Source organism: Panthera onca, chromosome B1 (assembly GCF_046562875.1).
Source record: "Panthera onca isolate mPanOnc1 chromosome B1, mPanOnc1 haplotype 2, whole genome shotgun sequence".
NCBI lineage: Eukaryota > Metazoa > Chordata > Mammalia > Carnivora > Felidae > Panthera > Panthera onca.
In genome coordinates, this window is record NC_138342.1 from 153057957 (window position 1) to 153072392 (window position 14436).

Genomic DNA, 14436 nt, shown 5'->3' on the forward strand with positions numbered 1-14436 from the left:
CCGGTCACCATGGGCTTAGACAGCAAGTCCTAGGAGCCTTGTAGATCACACCAGCATGGCTGGCTGACTTCCCTTTTTTGGACACAGACCAGAAGCAAAGGAAGGAAAATGGCTGGTGAGGAGAACTCTGTACCACTCACCCATTGAGACTTTCTGCAAAAATTATAGGTTCTCTGTTCCCGTGTGGAGTGTATTCCCCCACCTAGAATGAGAAATAGGAGGGGATATTTCAAGGCTGGCAAGTACCTAATAAAAATAAAAATGCCATTTAACATCCACTCTGCAGTCCTTGACTGCCCCCTCTTTTTTTCTGGTTCATCAGTGGCACACATGATTCTTGGTGCTCCGAATGGCCAACGACCTCCCATTTTCTTGGCCAGACTATAAGAATGAAGTAATGCTGATTCTAAGCCAACACTCCTGGTTCTCAGCTTTGTGGACAGATGTGGACATCTATGTGTCCTCATCAATCTAGACCCGGTGCTATTTGTGGCTAATGGTGCCTATGGATGTAATTCCATCATTCTCTCTCTCTCTCTCTCTTTTTTTCCCTAATGCATTGCCACCAAGGAATCATATTAGAAAGACAGATTTTCCATGTAGGACTTTCCTTAGCACAAGACTTTTGTTCTTATTCTGCCTTTTTTAGGATGGCTTGGTTTCCAGTGTCTGAGTCCCCACCCTCCCCCACCCCCACTGCCTTTTCTTTTTAAAAATGAAAATGCTTTCCTTTTTCCAGTAGCCAAAAAGAAATAGCAGTAAAACCAACCACATCCGGCTCTTTTCTTCCCTCTCTCCCTGTTGAGTTGAGTTGGATGTATGTGGATTGGGATAATCTTCGAATCGGTCGTTCCAGGGCCCTTGCTAAAGATGAAAGACTTTTCTGTTTCCCCACCATGGCGAGATCAGGGCGGTGACAACAAACAATTTAACTTCTTGAAACCTTGTGGTGCCTTTTCTCGTGGTGCTTCTCTCTCGTGTAACTCCAGTCAAGGCGGCCACTTGCAGCAAACAGCAATGCCAGTACGTTACCTTGGTATCCCGTGCCAGTGCAGTAAAAGACTTTAATGTATACATATATAAATAGATATAGAGATAGAGATATCACTATAGTTATATAATTATATAATTGAGGTTCTGATGCAGCTTTGGTGGGAGTTGATCATTCCTCTGCAAAAATCGATGCTACTCAACTGAAACTAAGCGCTGTGGAGCGTTTGACTTTGGGGAAGGGCACCCACAAAAGAGATGGGCTACTCCTGTGACTAATTTTCTTTTCCCTTCTTGTGAAAGTTGCTGTCTCCGTAATATGGGATGTTTGATAAGGGAGCAAAGAGCAGCTTCTTTTGAACTTCCTTTGGTGCTGATATTTAAAAAAAAACAAAAACAAAAACTGTTTGTTTGTTTTGCTTCCTCATCAGTGGCCAATAAGCTGCTTTTCCAAAATCTCAAGTCACCAATTAGAGGTGACAAGGTACAGTCTGGTAGTAAGAGGCGAGAGGCTGGGCATCCCCCCACCCTGTTTCTTACCCAGACAGTTTCCTCTGTGACCTGTGTATGGTCTCCCAGACTCAGTCTCCCCATTTAAAATGGACATCATAGTATATTTCCTTACCTCATGGGGAAGGATAACCTAAAGGGATTCATTGGTGGCCCTGAAACACTAAGTCATTATTAATTTGGAGACAGCAACTTGACACGGTCTTAAGGTTTTATTTGTATGATGCTAAGACTTTAATCCTGGGGTTTTGTTTTGTCCCCACTTGCTTCTGCATCTCCGCCTTGTCGAGCGTCCTCCCTTTGGCAATGCCTTTGAGAACTGCGTAACCGATAGAGATTCACCTGAGGTGTTGGGTACTGCTAATTTCTCCCAAGGGAACAACATCACTAATACTGCATAAGGTGCTAGAATCAAACCTCATTTTACAAACCTTGGTTCTTAGAGAAAAACAAAACATGCAGAATTCTTTCTGTGAAGCCTTACTATAGATTGTTATAGCCAATTGTTTATCCAAAAAGAGAGAGAGCATAGAAAATAAGGATAAGATGCAGCGATTCTGTATAAAATGTAACTAAAAACCTCTGCTATTTCCTGTATTAATGTAAACTATCATATATATGTATATATATATATATATATATATATATATATATATATATATATGCTTGAGGCAGATAGAAAGGATGAAAAAATGTAAAGGGTGTTCATCTCTATTTTAATTTTTCAGTTGACTCACAATTTTTAGTATGTGAGCAAGAGAGGTTTACCGTGGGTTGGGATAAGGGATGCCCAGTATGATATAGACAATTAATCAGCTTTGTTCTGCTCTATATGTTACTAGAAGGAGTTGGCATAATGAGAGGAAGGGGAAATGAGTTAAAACGGGGACTTGCTTTCTAAATGTTCTTAAGCATCGATGTTACACTTTGGTGGTGTTTCCTCCTTTTTGCAAAGTTTCTCAACAGCACTATAAAACGTGTCTCCTGCCTAAGGTGTTAGCAAATAATGTTTACCTCAAGAAAGCTTAAAAAAAAAAAAGAGGCAGTTGTTTCCTATCTCTTAAAAACTAGTGAGCCCCTAACCAAAATGCGAGGCATTGCCACAGAAATTCAGTGAGAGAATAGAACCATTTCCGGTGCTTTCCTGGAAGGCCCCCCTCCCCGCCCCCCCCACCCCCTCCCAATCCCTTTTGCTAAAGAAACAATCCGAAACAGGAGTTTTGACAAGAAACGGGTCAGGATGTAGCAAAAGCAAATAGGAACTTTGCGCAGAACGAGTGGGGAGGGGGCGTTTTCAAGTATGGCTGTGTAATTCAGGTGTTTAGCGCTCGCATGTGTGTGTGTACTGTATATATGTGTCAGTGTATGACATGTTTGGTGGACAGAGAAAAATACCGTGAACAGAAATGAACAGAAAAAAAAATCAAATGCTATTTTATCAGAGGACGCACTTGTTCACCTTGATGAGAAGCCACTGTTTCACAACTATGCAATCTTCCTCCCTCCTTCACCTCGGACCTCCATCTCCCTCCCAGATTTTCCTTTGTACAAGAACCACAATATCCAATCCCTGGTTCAAGGTGAGCATGCTACAGTGATTCTTTTCCTAAATTTAAGAGCTCCCGAGAAGAGTTTTCCTTTGCTTTCACTTTAAATGATTCGATGTAACCCTGTTTGGTTCTGTAAGTGAACTGATGTGTATTTTTATGTTTCAGTTACATGTTTATAACTTGTTTTCATCCTCTTCTTGATTCAAAATATTTATATTCTTTATGAAATCTACTTTTATAGGATATGTTTTGGGGATGTGTTGGCTTAAGGCAAGAAAAAAATTTGGCTTAAGTGGGACAATGAGCATGTGACCTCTGGGATTGGGGGCTGGGGGAATGACAGGGACCTTCAGCTAAATCAGCACCTACACCTTGGTCCTGAATACAGACCCTGGCAGGGAGCTGGCATACTCTGGGAAGGATTTGACCCAGATGTTTCTGTTCCTTATTTGTGGTCATCTATACGGAGTAACCTATCCCCAGAGGGTGAATATTTTCTACCTTCGCTTTATGCCAATGCCTCCTTCCCACCGACTCTACGTGCTCTACCTAGTGCCAAATCCCACCTCCCTACCTTTGCACTACTTTTTGCTAATACCCCTCCTCCCTTGCCAGCCAGTGACTGCAATGTGCCTGGGTGGGGTTACTGCATCTGCTTTCATTCTGAAAGTCAGACATAGAGAGAATCTTCAAGAGCCCAGCATCAAAAGCATTCGGGAACTCAGCCCTCAGGCTGTCCATCCTTTAGAGGTATTTGAAATAGATGCTCAGCAGCTCACCAAGAGGGAGAATAGCAGGTTCTACCCTGTAGCCAATTTGGCCTCGCCTGCCTTCACCAGGCTTTCAAAAGAGCCGCTGGGAAGAAGAGAGATCCTGGGGTTAGACAAAGCACAAATCAGGCAGGGGAAGCCCTGCGTGCAGAAGACAGGTTCTTACCTTCTCTGGTTGCCTGCACAAGTCTGAGTTTTGCACACGGTTTACGAATCTCGCACAAGGTGGCCGAGCCATCCGAGACAGTTTTTAAAAGATTAATTCCGACACTGCCTAAACTGCTCCAGCACAACACGCTTCCGTTCTCTGGCTGGTTGGAGCTTAGATGGAATTCCTTTGGATTGAAAAAGGAAGTCGGTCCTTTGACACGAATGCATTTTCTCTGTTGGCCTCATTCCTCGACTCCTCCCCCACCCTACACATACTCTTAGCTACTCAGGGGATCTTAATGAAGTGCTGTTCATTTGCTTTTGTCCTGTTCCATAGGTCATACCTGCTACGATCCATCCCAGGAATGTATCACTCATTCTTTCTGCTCCTGAAAAGGTAGCATTCTGGAGAACTTTAGGCCTACAGACCCAGGAGTCTTTCCCAGAAGCCGACTTGTCTTTACAGCTCAGAAAATATCAAGGGAATCACTTCCAGAACACCATGTGATTTTCCAACTCCTGGCCCTTCCCAAAAAGTGGCGGGGGAGCTGGTAGGGGCTTCTCAGAGGTTGCCAAGGTCCGGCCCCATGAGCCCACTCTTCTCTGGCCGGCCCACTGGTGCTCAGGCCCTGACATGGCTTCAGGGACCCAGAGGCTGCAGGTCTTCCATTAGGGTCAGAGCTCAGGGCAAAATGAAGAGGGGATAGAGGGTGGAAGTGTTCTAGATCCCTTGCTCCTTCACCAGGGCTGAAGCAGAGTGTCCAATACCTATTTTGGGGTTATGACAACCTGCCTTTCTGGGAAGGGGTTGGCCACCTCTGAGGCCACAGCTGCAAAGCTGGCATTATTGAGTTGCAACCATAAATCTAGACCCAGGGAATGTGTCTATCATGAAGCCTGACAATTCAGCAGCAGCACAGACAGAACCTTTGTTGACTAAAACCTTCCCCATCAGAGTGGAAGGGTCCTGTTGTGGTATGTCGGCTGACCCTTTGTTAGCTGGGTTCTTGCCATTGATTGGTACCTGAGACCCTGCAGGAGACAGGTATAGAGTCCCAGATGCCAGGGCCAGAAAAATCAGGTATAGCCCCAAGCTCTCTCAGGCTGGCTGATTCTGAAGAAAAAGTCCCTTTAGAGATGTTGTGTTTCCTCTCATGGGGAACAGGGCAGTTTCTTTAGAGGAAAAAAGTATTTAGGATTACTGGAGTCCCAGGAATGTAGGGGTGTCAGAGTAAGTCCAATGTAGCCTGTGGCAGGTGACATCAGCCATGATGGAGCAGAGCCCTTTGTGGAGGACAGGAGAACTGAGACTCGGCTAACATTGACTGAGTGCCAGTGATGTATAGGCTCTGTCCCAGATGCCTTCATACAGTGATCTCAGCTAAGTCTTTGCAAGAATATCACAAGGCGAGAAACTCTGCCCCATTTTACAAATGGGGAAACTGAGGCTCAGAGAACCTCCATGATTGCACAGAGTTTTGTGGTCAGTAGGGGTACAGCTGGGGGCAGGGGGTACGGGCTTGGACATTTGGTCCCACTTTTCTTCAAGATCCAGGCTCCACTCATGTCCTTTCCCAACAGCTCATAAAGGCCAGGTAGCTCAGAGCACCCATCAAGGACCAGCTGGGATGAAGGCAGTCTTGGCATTTTTGTTTTCTTGCAGATGGCCAGAGAGGCTAAGAGAGTGTGGGAGGTTTTAGGGCACTTACAAATTTAGTGACCATTTATGCAATAAGGTATCCCCAGGAAAAATGATGCCTGTTTCCCACAGGTCACCCTGAGCATGACCTGTACAGTATGAGTTCTTGGAGACTTCCATGGAATGGGAGCCTCCCTATAAACACTTTGAGATGTCTTTCCTGGTTGGCCTGAGAACTTCTGTGTCTTCTTTCTATAGGTTTTGTTGTTGTTACTTTTGTGTGTGGTCTTAAAAGGTGAGGAGATTTCCAGATAAGTGGGTTATTTCTCCAAGGATCTGTAAAAAGAGTTGAACGGTTGGAGTTAGGGCAGATTCAGAAATGTAAGCCTCACAGGGTAAATTCGGAGTAGGTTTCTGAACACAATGCCTATGACATGGCAGAGAGTGAGAGCCATTCTAGGCCAGGCATGGCAAGAAGCTGCCTGTGTTAGGCCAGGGGAAGGGCACTGGTGGGGGGGGGCAGCCTGGGAACCTGCATTCTGCTCTTGTACCCATCATTCCTTGCCTAGTAGCTTGCCTTCTGTAAGTTTCAGTTTTGCCATATCTAAAACACAACGGTGAGCCTGGTGATCTCTATGATCAATCCAAACCAGAAAAGTAATAAAATAATGAGACAGGTTATTGCATTTGGTGAAAGTCATTTGGGATGAGAAGTCGTTGACAGACACTGTGAATTCCTAAGCCAGGGAATGAAATGACCAACATCAAAATATTGGGCTTAAGAAAGTGATTGTCACTGTCATGTGCACTGACAAAGGGGACAAAAACTATCTAAATGAGAGAGGAAGAGCACAAGGGACGACAGGAAATGGGCAGGAAAGGGCAGATTAGAGAGAGTCAGGGGAAGGGAGTAATGCACCCTACTTATTGTTTCTCTGAGGCAGCCTCATGCTTTACATGTTTGCTTACAATTATGTCAGCTTAATGCCTACTGGACAGCCTCTGAGCATACCTGCATGTGTGTGCACACACATGCATGCACACACACGTGCACACACCCCATCCTAATCCTGCCATAGTCCCAGCAATTATACACAAAGAAAAATCCCTCAGTCCTTGAGCAAAGCTGGAGCTTCTTCAGAGCACAAAGAAACAATGGAATCTCAGGGTTTGAAGACATCAGACATCACCTAATTTTTGCTCCTCCTCACAGACACAGACAAAAAAATATCAAACTTCTTCTCAAGGGTCTCCAAGGAAAAAATTCTCCTTGCCTTCATTCACTGTTGAATGCCTGGTAGTCAGATAGTCTCCACCTTATAATGACTTGAATGATGTGTCTTACAATCCTGACCGATTCCTTTTGCTTTGGGTCTCTGAGGGGACAGAGATCTAGACTCTGGATTAGTGAGCTTTGGGATGTTTGGAAGTGCCCATGGCCTTGCCTTGCCCAGGATCTCCTGTAAGGTAAGACTGGGAATCACTTGAGAGTGATAGCTGCAAGTTCACTTTGTCTTTGCCTTCTGGAATTAAGTACTCAAGACAGATTGCACACCCTGCCCCCCCCCACCCCACTGATCTTCCAGCCCAGTCAGGATGGAAGCAGTTGCCCAGCTTTGCTGAGACCTCAGTTTTGACATATATTCAGATGAATTGTGTTCAGTTCCTTTCCCATTGGGCCCTGCTACTGTATTATTTCCTCTAAGTATGTTTTATGTTCAAAATTCAAATGTGAGTATTCACTTGAGATGCATCTAGGCAGGCAAAAATACACCCAGCTATTGCCTTGAGGGGGAATATGGGGTCTTCAAAACCCTTATGACACTGGACACTTTCTCTTCTTTCCCAATCCATTCTCTTACTCCATTTTCTAAAAATGCAGTTCAACCTTGATGATGCCCTCTATTGGCTAGGCCCTGGGGTAGACATTGGGAAGACAAAGAAGAAAGATGGTCCAGCAGGGGAGATGATGCACAAACACATGGGAGAGTATTGTTCACACTCTGGCTTCCAGAGAACAGCGCCTGGCCCTGCCTAGCATAGGCTGACTTGAAGGTACAATATGCTCATGTGACAAATCTCTCCCAGGTGGCTGCTTATCAGTTCCTTGCCCATCCTTCCATTATCCCCAGTTCACCAACCATTCCTCTGGGACCCCTCTGTCTCCTCTCCTGCCTGAGGCTGACCTGTTCTGCAACTGTTCCCAGATATTTCTGGGAGCAGAGCAAATCCTACCAAAAGCAGATCACGTCCACAGTAAAAATAACTATTAAACAATCCAAGGGAGTTTGATTCAATTCCACTTTTAGACCCATTAATGTCTCTGGGCCTTGCTTCTCTCACATTCTCTTTAGGGTCTCCAGGGTCTTCTAGGCACTGTCAACAAACCCAAGTTACTACTTGGCTTTCTGGGTGGACCCCCTTAGGTCTCCATTGGCGAACTGCACTTGCCTGATCTGCCCCTTCCTCAGTTGGGCATTTCATTGCTCGGCTCTCCCAGCTGCTGCTTCAACCAGCCAAGTGTCCTCTCCAGGTCCCTTCTCTTCACCCTGTCCTCCTTCCATTCAAGATGGCATACAAGGAAGGAGGTGGTCTCTGCCATAGCCATCACCACCTGACATCACATTTTACAGTGAAAATGCATTCATAAGTAAAATTGAAGATGGCAGAAGATGGCCTTCTCAGCTCTCCATTGGAAAGGGTATAAGAGGGATTGATAGGGGAATGAGTGATCCCAGTGTCCCAAACCCTTGCCTCACCCGCCAAGAGAGCACATGATCCTAGAAAGGTAGAGCTATACTAGAGACTTCACAGCTATATTGATTTCCAGCCATTTCCTGGCATGTTTCAGGAGCCCTCAAAGGCTAGTGGTCCCTGTCACTGTGGCTGCAGAGGTGAGCATTACCCTAGGGAAAAGGAAGAAGGAAACCCTATTTCCTTACTGTCAACAGCTGGCTACAGAGCTCCTGAGGCTGACCCAAACCCACTGAGGAGGAATACATGGAAGAAACCTATGGGACAGGTTACTCCTAATTGGATAGGTGAAAATTACTTTTTTTTTTCTCCTGGCACAAAAGCAAAAACAACCTCCCCCTTTCTTTTTTATTTCACCAGGGTTTGCGATTGAACACATCTGATTCCCTGACTTTTAAAAAAATGTTTTTTTTTTTCATTTTGAAGCAGGTATTTTTTAATGGGGCTTATTTTTGGGTTTGAGATCACTGGGCTTCTTGCCCTGTGAATCAATGCTTGCTGCTGTGTTGAAAATGCATACATTGGTGACCACAGTATTAAGCCAAATTTAAACTCTTTAGTCTCCTCCATCTGTAAGTGTTATGTATCTACCTCATTATGATTTTTTTGGTTTTCTGTGCTTTCGTGTTGTGTACAATGTCAGAGGTGAAATGTAGATAAAAATATATATATATAAAAATATATATTTTTTGCTTTGCAATAAAGTTCAAAGCTATAACACAGAATATTCATAAAATGTCATAGCCTTTTATTGTGCTCTATCTCCTTAGTTGTGAATTGTCCTGGGGAGCCCTTTTGCCTATTCACTAGAGTCAATATAATTGTGTTTGTCATTTGATGAATTATTCTAATTATTTTAACTGTACTTTTTCAACACATTGAATAAGACACTAGGATTCTTGAACAACTCTTGGTTCCAAAGGTGCTTTATTTCCGTGGACTCAAGTGATCAATGGAAGGGGAGTGTCTCTGCAGACTTGAATCTTCCAGATAAAATTACTGATCTCAATGCCATTGGGTTTAAAACAAAAGGTTTGTGCATAGGGGGAAAAAGGAAACATTGGTTTGGCTTTGACTTTTTGAAGCTTTCAATATTGATTTATGTTCAACTTTCTTTTTTTTTTCTTTTTTTAATTTCAATTTCTTGGCATGGAATATGGTACTCACTGACACCCTAGCATTCTAGTCTGACCTGGCTGCTTTCAACTTTTTGATTTTGCTGTTTTCTCTAGGTTGATTTTGTGTGTTGTGCTATTTGGTGGTGAACTACCTTGTGCCCAGCCCTCACATCTTCTCTAAACTTTCTGGAACTCTTTCCATACTATGTATTAAGAGGGATGGTGATTTGGAAACATTTGTAATCTACAAGCCAGCGATGCCATAAAGACTCAAAATTTTCAGAAGAATACTGACCAATTACAGTACAGGGTGAAAGCATCTTAAATAGAAAATGCAAGGTGGATTGTCTGCAATTGATTCCCTTTTTCTATGTGTTTAAACACAATTATTTTCCTTAAGCTAAGCACATCTAAGTCGTGAGCCCTAGATACTTTGTATAGTTCAACAACCCTTGTTTTTCTGTGTCTTTTGCCAAAATATATAAGACATTTCTCGAATTCATTAAATGTTTTAAATAGGATAAAGAAAGATCTATAAGTTAGAATGAAAGATTCTTAAAAATGATAAATCAGCAAAACTCTGTACATGTTTTTATTATTCCCTAGCTCTAGAGAGATCTAGGGAAAAGTAACTGAAGGGGGGAGAATCATTTCTACAAATGGCGAGTTTTCCCTTAAAATACATACAAAGACTACAAAAAAGGAAAACACTTAAGATTCAATTTCATAATATGTCTTTTTCTCTGCCCTTTTTTCTTCTGATGACCTTAAAGAATTGTGAGTGTGTATTAATAACAGACATTTTAGCTGGTATTTGGGGGAGGCTTGCTCTGTTTTTTAACAATGCTGAACCGGCACTTAAAACAATTCTTGCTAGGTTATACTTTGCCTATTCTCAGCTATTTCTCTCTTTTTATGGTATTAATGGTCTGTCTATGAATTGGAATGCAGATAATACATGTGTACTGAAGGTGGAACACACTGGTGTTGACTTGAAGGGAGGAAAATCCATTGATAAATATGTATTTCTATATATACCTGTAAGTAGGTGAGTGGGAATATATGATATATTCACTCACACGCACACACACACACACACGCACACACACAGAGGCACAATGACAATATGCTTCCAAATTTGGTTTTTGATTCTGAGGAATTTACCATCTCACTGAGCTTCCCTGGATTACAAGATTTCTTTTGAAATAATTAAATGCTTAAGAAATGTTTTGATTTGTTTTTTTAGGTACAATAAAGCACAATTCTTATTATTCCCTGTTCTTTTGTTGACATAGCTATTGCAGATTGAGAGAAGCCAGTTTTTAGGTGGGGTTCTGTGGGATTCCTTCTTGTAGCATTACCCTCCAGCCCACCCAGTGCCAAGAGAAAGTTCACTACATAGCTATCCACACCATCCTCTTTTTGCTCCATCTTCCTAGCATCTCAGAGTCCCCGGTTCTCCCACAAGGGACACCTTGTTTACTGGAGACTTTTCTGAAGTTTGAATACTGGGCTGACTTCTCTTTGCAGGCAGGTTATGGGCCATTTCCACACTTGGTGGCACCCTTCCTGGATGCCCACACCTATTGCACCTCCAAATCACTACTAAGACAGAGATAAGTAGGAGATTTCAGAGTGAACAGAAGGAACTTGCTGCATCAAAAATAGAGACTTTTTAGGTGTATGTGTTGGTAGCCCTAAGCACTGGGTTTACTCTTTTTCTTAGAGGGGAAGGATCTGAGTGGATCAAACTCTTAAAAGTAAACCTAGTAGAGGACATGACATGACTTCTGACCCAGACGAGCCAGTTTTGTCCATGTAGTGCTCCACTGCTGGCACATGAGCATAACTCCCTTGGTTGAGAGGGAATCCGGGACATGTCAGAACAAGCATGGGAGTGGGGAAGGGGTGTAGAACATCACCTCATTGTGGAAAGGTATTGTATCTTCTCCCCTTTCTTTTCTGAGCAGAGACCAGGTCTCTGCAAAGTGGGTTAATTTTGGGGTTTGACTGTTGCTGTAGGGCTGTTGTGGGAAGTTTTTGTACTGCCATGAGGATGCTGTGATCTTTCTTTTGTTGTTACTAGTCTGGATGTGATGTTTTTTTCATTGTTACTAGTCTGCGCCCTTTGAAGGGAGAAGGCTGTCTTGGGATGTGAGTATTCTAGACAGAGATGCATTTAGTTCTGTTTATAGTTGTTACTTGGTCTTAAACTTCCAGAGAAATCTTCAATTTGGAATTCACTTCTGACTCGCTAGCTGCTTTCTGGATGCCCTGCTTTGAACAGGAACAACTTCTATGCTTGAGGAACTTTGAAATCAGAGGTAGGAGGTATATTTCAATGGGATGTGGCAAATGATAGAAGAATTTGAATGGTACAAATGATACCTGAATTTGAGATGTGGTACAGCCATGGTAGAGACTCTCTGACCTTGGATTTCTCAGAGCACTGGGTCTGCCATGCCCTGATCCTTTTGGCACGAACAAGGTGGCAGATAATAGATTTATTTTATCCCACTGGAGCTTTCCTGCCAGAACAGTATTCCCATTTCAAATTCAATCATTCACTTGGCTATCAAATATTTATTGAACACCTACTATGTCTGGTGCAGAGCTAGAACTGGAGGGGTTTTATTTATTTATTTATTTTTTATTTTTTTTATTTTTTATTTTTGGAGGTGTTTTAAAGATGATACAAACCCCAAGGAACTAAATATGAGGCAAGAAATGTACATAAGTAATTACCATAATACAGTGAAAAATAAAGCCCTAAAAGAGGTGTTATGGGCTTCCAAAATAGGAAGCGATACTTTCAAGTAGAGGTATAAGAGAAGGCTTCACTAACATTTGCATTTGAATTGGGTTTTGAAGGATGCATAGAATGCATGAAGATGGTCAGTCTTGTAGTCATGTTACATTATTCATTCACATTGATTGCTTTTTTTTATGAGGGTCCAAGACAATTTCCAGAAACTTATATTTAAACTATATTGTCTATTAACATCATCATTCACTGTCTGTTACCATTCACCCAATTTGGTTGAAAGAATGGTCTTTCAAGCTGCAGCCAGTTATTCTTTGTTCAGTAATGTGATCCAGAGAGTAGCTCCCCCTTCTGGGTAACCTCCCTCCTTCTTCCGAAGCTTCAGGGACCGCCCCCCCCCCCCCCCCCCCCCCCCCCCCCGCAGCAGGGCTTGTAGATGTTGATGTGTTGATGTGCATGGCTTCGTTCAAAAGTTAATTCCCTGCAGCTTTGTTGTGAATGTATAAAACCCATTCATCTGGTCCTTCCCACATGGTGGAAGCCTGGTGGAATGGAGCCTTAGAGTAGTGGTGATTTGGATATCTCTGTTGGTGAGGGTAAACCAGAGGATTGGAAGGTGTCAATTGGCCATTCTAGGTTTGATGTCTGGAACCACTGAGTTTTTAAGGCCAAACAGAAGGAATTCTTGAATAATGAATGGAATTTCTTAAAGCCCAAAGCTTCCCAAGAGACACAGGGAGGAGCCTACTCTGTTTCTTAATAAGATTTCAGTTAACCCTGGTCATGCCAACCTTCCAGAATATTTGAGACCACTGCAGCTTCCCATAGCTAGTTGAGCTCTGCATTCCTCAGTCAGCTCTGGGCACTCACTGTAGCAGCCCAGGAGCTGGTCACTATGGGCAGAGCATATACACTAATGGGGGACTGAGTCTTTGGAGTCTGGGCAAAGACCCAGTTTCTCTTATAACTAGTATAGTAGTTCTGTGCCTTTCCAGGCACCACAAAAATATGGAAAAGATGGAAAAGGAGGCTATGAAAAATTGATTTTTTTCAGCTCCTTCCCCAATGGCACCTAATTCCCTCAGCCCTAAACAGAGATTGCCCCACAGTTTGTTCATCTAAACTTCATGTTCTGAGATTTTAAAAAAATAAATGAACATTTAGACATTGGATGAGAGATGCAAGGTACAAAGAAGCAGAGCAAGCATGAGAACTTACTCACAGATGGATCTATTCCTGGAATTCATATTTCCCATTCAAAGAATGGGCTGGCCTTTTATAAAGACTTTGGACTCTTAGCATGTCTCAGTGGAAATGCAGGGGGTGGCTATTCTGAATACTAGAACCAATTAATAAAATACACAGGGTTTTCAATTGGAAATCCCTAATTCCCTTGATCTGGTTCATTATAGTCATTTAATCTCCATAAAGTAACTCTGTCGTTGCCAATCCATGACCCAGAATCTCTTTAGAACGGGTGGGATGGTGAGCCCCTGCATCCCTGGGCTGATAGACTAAGTGTATCAGCCCAGCATCCATTCAGAAAAGGTGGCTTCTATTTTACACAATTTACTTTTAACTCTAAGCTTCAAGTTATTAAATTTTGAGTATTTCCTTCCCCGCCCACTAGTTGTGGCTCTGCTGAGCCTGACTGCCTTTGTGGCCCAGGTTGAGGGTGACATCCAGACACTCACTGGCTCTCATATACCTCACACTCCTGTCATCTGTGTTGTCCAAATCTTCATTCATCTCAGATTTAGCTGATGCCAGGAAATTTGCTCAGTGTTTTTCTATATGTTTTTATTTAGTTTATCTAATTTATTTTTCATAGTAACTTTATTATCCAGGGGGATTTAATATAGAGCTTTATTTCACAAAGGATAAATGGGACTTAGGGGGTTAAATGTTTTGCCCAACTTCCTCTGATTACTGACAAAACCATGATGCAAGCTCAGATGTCTTGAATAAAAGTCCCTGCCTTTTCCATCTTGACAGTGTACCTCCATCTTAAATTGGTGAGGGCATCTTACCTTCCTTTTCTTTCTGCTGCCTTATCAAACTTTGAGGGTTCACCCCTACAATAGCACATTTATCTAAACCTACAGCAACTCCAAATAGCTTGATCAGTGCATAAACCACTCATATTGAGATAGCCTAAGAACAGGGGCTTTGAGGAATCAGCTTACATCTG

At 42.8% G+C, this 14436-nt stretch overlaps 1 long non-coding RNA gene across 1 annotated transcript in view; it reads right to left on the minus strand.

The window, feature by feature from the left end:
- Positions 1 to 2176: 2176 nt before the first annotated feature.
- LOC144616121 (uncharacterized) overlaps positions 2177 to 14436 on the minus strand; it is a 48335-nt gene continuing 36075 nt past the window's right edge. Inside the window, exon 4 of the long non-coding RNA XR_013555081.2 lies at positions 2177 to 5945. This is a non-coding gene — a long non-coding RNA (uncharacterized LOC144616121). The remainder of the gene's footprint in view (positions 5946 to 14436) is intronic.